The sequence below is a fragment of the Mytilus edulis genome, chromosome 4 (assembly GCF_963676685.1).
Source record: "Mytilus edulis chromosome 4, xbMytEdul2.2, whole genome shotgun sequence".
Classification (NCBI taxonomy): domain Eukaryota; kingdom Metazoa; phylum Mollusca; class Bivalvia; order Mytilida; family Mytilidae; genus Mytilus; species Mytilus edulis.
In genome coordinates, this window is record NC_092347.1 from 17,675,811 (window position 1) to 17,681,904 (window position 6,094).

The window sequence follows — 6,094 nt, forward strand, 5'->3', positions numbered from 1 at the left end:
TAGTTTGATCAGATAACATGTAAGGGTTGTGTATGTAATGTAATGTTGTAATTGCCGAACAACAATTTGATACCTGAGTAACCATTATAGACAAAATTAAAAAAAAAAAGAATTCAAGACAAAATTGAGAGGATTGTTCACCATCTGAGAGTATCTTTGATTTTTTAAATCTTTGATTTTTTAAAATGACGAATAGTATGGCACATTCCTTGAAGAACCATTAACCGTCGACAATTTTATCTTTATTGCAGTTAATTCCTTATATGAAAAAAATCTAAATATCAAGTAACAATGCACTAAATTTATCTTCGGAATTCCCACTGCAGCTAAATATTTAATGGTATTACTTTCCTTGTCTTGAGCCATTAAAGTGCCATCTTTCCATATATCGACGTCCTATATGTCTATGTTTAGATAATAATTGGAAGAACAAGTAGAATATCAATTTTTATATGTATAGAAAGGCTAACGGATCAAAATATTCAGCAATACGGCAGACCACATCAATAATCAACTTGATGCAAAAAAGATGGAACAGCACAAAAACAAACAACACAGGCAGTCGATAGCCTTACTTGTTACAGGAAACTAAGTAGAATAGGCAAAAATGACATAGACGGGCATTTCACTCACATCAATTTCAAGTGAATTTAAATTCATGTGAATCTCACGTGAAATTCACATAAATTTCACCTCAAACGACCTTATACATGAAACTCTCGTTAAACGATTTTTGTGAGTTTTATTTGAACCTCATGTGAAACTCATGTGAAACTCATTTGAATTTCACATGGAAATCAAGTATATTTTTTTTATGTGAAATTCATATGAATTTTCAAACAGAGTAATTCAAATAACATCTAAATTTTTAAATTGAATTAAAATCATGAAACACATTATTTTTTTGCATTTTTTTTTATGTGAATTTCATGTGAGATTCATGTGAAATTAAAGTGAGCAAATTTTGCCTGTGTACATGGGTGTCATTCAGTTTATCGAGAGTTATGATACTGAAATAATAACTAACGATGGTCAAGCATTGTGATCAGATCGTGAAACATTTACGCATTGTTAAAAAGTAATTCGTCATGATTCATCGTCTGAATCGATATTAAATAAAACCTGATTTTAATAAATTAAACGTTGTCGTCCAAAGTTTGAACATCAAACTGATTGCAACAGAAAATGATTTAGTTCTTATCTATAGCATTTAGCGTCAAGATAGACAGAAAAAAAGTCCCATAAAACCTAACTTGAGGAAAACTCAAAATCAGCATTTTTAATTTCTAATGGAAATTACAATTGGAAAGGGAGATAACTCTGCAAAAATGAGTCATTTTTTCAGTTTTTGCTTGCTTTTCTTAAATGTTAAATACTTGACTATATTATATAATCTTCTGCTCATTAAATGCACAAAACCGAAGTGTTTTGGGTATTTTAAAAATAATAAATTGGCACACTTCTCATATAGAAATAGCAAATGTTTGGCTTTGTGACTATTCAACAACAAAAAATGTTTTATTCAATTTGAGATTCTATACCTTGACATGCTGAAAAAAATCTAATAAATGATCAACTTATGAATTATGAAATATAGGTTTTTGCTTGTTACAAGATATGAAAACACCTTCAGGGTTGTTTGTTATACTCTAAAGACGGCTAAAATATAAATACATTCTGTTGAATAGAAGCGACAAAGTTATAATTTTGTATCAATTTTTATTGATATTTCTAGCTTTTAAGCAGAGTTATCTACAATATTAATGCAAATCTCCATACGAATTTAAAATTAAATTTTTGAGTTTTCCTCAAGTTAGGTTTTATCATTATTGGGATTTCTTCTGTATATATTTGGAGTATAATGCTAAAGATTAAAACTTAAAAAATCGTCTGTTACAGTCAATTCAAGGGTAGTGCTAGATTGACTGGACTATTGTGTTTTATTATATTATTAAGCCATGATTATGTGTTCATAATGCAATTTGTGCCGTGTAAGCCGTTATAACAAGAATCAATTGTCCAAATATAAACGAAAAAATAAAACAACTGACTGCTGAATTGATTTCGATAAAGTTGATCTGTTGGGATTATGGTATGATTATGTTCATGATGAAAAACGGTCACGCTAAATATCATGTTAGGTTGCAATCTAGTGGCCATTTTCGAAATTCTATGGAGCTGTAAGGTGTGAAAATTCGAGTACACAAAAATGAAAGCAAACACTTTGATATTATAAATTATCGAAATGGCGTGTCACCTAAATATCAAAATGTGATTTTATTAAATTTTATTAAATTTTTAGTTTAAACATAACTTATATATATTTTTTTCATCATTTTCCGTGTCTCCCTTAAATGTTACAATAGATCGATAGTTCAATATTTTTAAGTACCAACTTAATTTACGGGTGTTTTAAAATCGTGACAGACAAATGAATGTTTTAAAGATTTGTTGTTCAATGTTAAGGAAACGATAAATTTTTCTTCAATTTCCATCATTTGACTGGAAATTTATGTTTGTTTTTGCATTTGACACGTTCTGTTATTAATTTGGGAGTCAATAATTTATAATTTGTTTTAAAAGGTTATAAATTAATTTGAAACTTGGCTCTATCTCAATTTTATTTATCATGGGGTGTTCTCAAACGCGTCGAAGTTTCCGAATAAAAACAATAATTTCATGCAAAAGATTATCATAGATACCATGACTAAAATTTTATATTTACGCCAGACGTGCGTTCCGTCTACAAAAGACTCATTATGACGCTCGAATCATAAAATGTTTAAAAGGCCAAATAAAGTAGAAGAGCATTGACGACCAAAAATTCCTTAAAGTGTTGCCCAATACAGCTAAGGTAATCTATTTCTGAGGTAGAAAAGCCTTAGTATTTCAAAAGTTCTATGTTTTGTAAACAGTTAATTTATAATTATGAACATATCAATGATAACTCAAGTCAATAAGGTCCTATGTTAAACATGTTTCCCCTGCTTACAATCATCTTGGATTACAAATCAGCTGCATGGTAAAACACATGGTCTGAACCTCGAAAGAAACATTCATGCTATGGTTGGTTTAAATCCATTAAGCGGTTTTCTAGAAGACGACATTTGTATATATTTCCCTAGGGTCCTTTGGTAAACTAGGTTCCCCGTTAGGAGCAATCTTAGTTGATGGATTTGCTCCAAAGTAACAACATTTGGTCAGCACCTCATAAATAACATGCATTCCATGTTTGGTTTCATTCAATTCAGTGGTTATTCAAAAGCATACTTTTGTATGTATTTCACAAAGGGTCCTTTGTCAAAATTAGTTCCCCGATGGCAGCCATCTTAGATGATTTATTGGCTAGCTATGAAGTAACCACATTTTAGGAACATTCATGGCATGTTTAATTTCATTCCAATGAGTCACTGAGTGGTTCTCTAAAAGAAAACATTTACATATTTTTCCTTACGGTTCTATGTTCAACTCAGTCCCCCGCTGGCGGCAATTTTGAATGATTGATCGCCATCAAAGACACAAATCTAGATCAACACCTCATTTTCTACATTAGAGAATGCCTGTACCAAGTCAGGAATATGACAGTTGTTATCCATTCGTTTGATGTGTTTGGACTTTTGATTTTGCCTTTTGATTTTTGATTTTCCTTTTTGAATTTTCCTCGGAGTTCAGTATTTTTGTGTTTTTACTTTTTTCTCATAAGGAACATTCATGCTATGTTTTATTTCATTCAATATAGTGGTTCTCTAAATTAAGACATTTGAAATTGAGAATAGAAATGAGGAATGTGTCAAAGAGACAATAACCCGACCAAAGGGCAGATAACATTGATATGTATTGTCCATATGTTAAACTAAGTCCCTCTATGGTGAATATCTTGGATGACGGATCGGCTTCAAAGTAACAACACGCGGACGGTACTTCATAAGAAACAGTCATGTCATGTTTGGTTCATTTTATTCAGCGGTTCTCTTAAGGTAGCACAATACAAAGATTTTTTAACTTCCAATCACTAACCTTTGAAATGATGTAACCTTCTAGTGAATGAATAGAAAATAATAAAAAGGTATATATGGGGAGGGTAGAGATCTCACAAACATGTTTAACCCCGCCGCATTTTTGCGCCTGTCCCAAGTCAGGAGCCTCTGGTCTTTGTTAGTCTTGTATTATTTTAATTTTAGTTTCTTGTGTACAATTTGGAAATTAGTATGGCGTTCATTATCACTGAACTAGTATATATTTGTTTAGGGGCCAACTGAAGGACGCCTACGAGTGCGGGAATTTCTCGCTACATTGAAGACCTGTAGGTGACCTTCTGCTGTTGTTTTTTTTTTCAATTGTCGGGTTGTTGTCTCATTGGCACATTCCCCATTTCCATTCTCAATTTTATATATAGAAAGATAAAAGATTAACTCTTTACCATTCGGCAACAATTGCACTATCAACGATCAAATTTCAATCAATCATAACTTTCTTATTACTGTTAGTAGACTTATCAACTAAGACTTTTTTTTATAGAAAATAGTTTTTCAGTAATGTTAATGACAGGTTTGTAAAAAATATATATCATCTTTGATCACGTGATAATCAGTCCAATGTCACGCGACAACAACAAAAAAACTCAGAAATTGTAAAATTTTGATACAAAATGTCCTTTTTTGAAGTTTATTTATGGAAATAGTATCAACAGAGCATTCAAATAAAATGTTAGAAATAACATCTCCAAGAAAAAAGTAAGATCACAAAAGTACTGAACTTAGAGGAAAATCAATTCGGAAAGTCCATAATCACATGGCAAAATCAAATAACAAAACGCATTAAAAACGAATGGACAAGAACTGTCATATTCCTGACTTGGTAATGTAGAAAATGGTGGACTAAACCTGGTTTTATAGCGCTCACCCTCTCACTTTGATGACAGTCTCGTCAAATTCCAATATATTTACATTGATGCGTAAACCAAACAGACACAATAAATAAAATAGTCAAAATATGGGTACATCAGTCATCATCGTATAACAATTTTAAAATGGACAATTTAACAGAACACAAAAACATCTATCTACAAACACATTCATTGATTAGTGTGTCTGACGTCAGAAAATCTTTTGAAACGTCATATAAATTTGTCGTTCAATGTGCATGCAAACAATTTTAAAATTTACATAGGTAATGTTAGAACCCTACATGGTCTTTTATGTGAGAAACAGCAATTTTTATATCCAAACATGCTATGTGGGTGATTTGGGTCAAAATTGCTATTTTCGAACTTTCTGGGTAAAAAACGTAGCTAAACTGTGCAACTGAAGTGCATCCACACTCTAATCCCTACAATCATTTAGAAGACAGAAAAACAAGTCTTGCCGCTTCAGAATCCCATAGTTATCGATTTGTAATAGATTATCTTAACATGTATGTCTCTATTATTCTATAAACGACTATAAACAAAAGACAGACGATTAACTTTGACAATTGTCACAAGGAAAAAAGCATTTTAAATTTGAAATTAGAATTCAATTAAAGTTAAGTCAAGTTATTTAATATTGGTATTGGTTTTTTTTACACCGTACATTCATCCTTGCGGGATGCGAACCCGGATCGCTTGATTACTAGCCTCAGATACATCCCCTCATGTATCTCAAGATTGATTAAATTCATACTTATTTTCAATGTTATTTGTAATATTTATTTTTCTGTTGACCTTTCACATACAAATATTAGATTATAACAAGCTATTCAGAAAGACGTAAAAACTTTATTTTCTTTACATCTTTAAAAGAACACACAATGAAGGATGGTCTGTAAAACCAGGAGGGAGGGGAGAGGGAGAAAGGGGGAAAGGGGAAGGGTAATTATGATTTTAATTCAAAAACAAGTAAGTAGTTAGAAATGCATTTTATTTATACTATTTGGCCTCTGGAACCACAATATGCACGTTTTTACTGGTATGGGCAGAAATTCTAAGAAAGAGTTGCTGAAAATTACTGACATGTTGACAATTTTCACTGTTTGTATTCGTGTATCGTAGAAATTAATAAAAAAAATAACTCAATGAACCTTCATTTTATAAAGCTCAACACAAACCTGAAAGAAA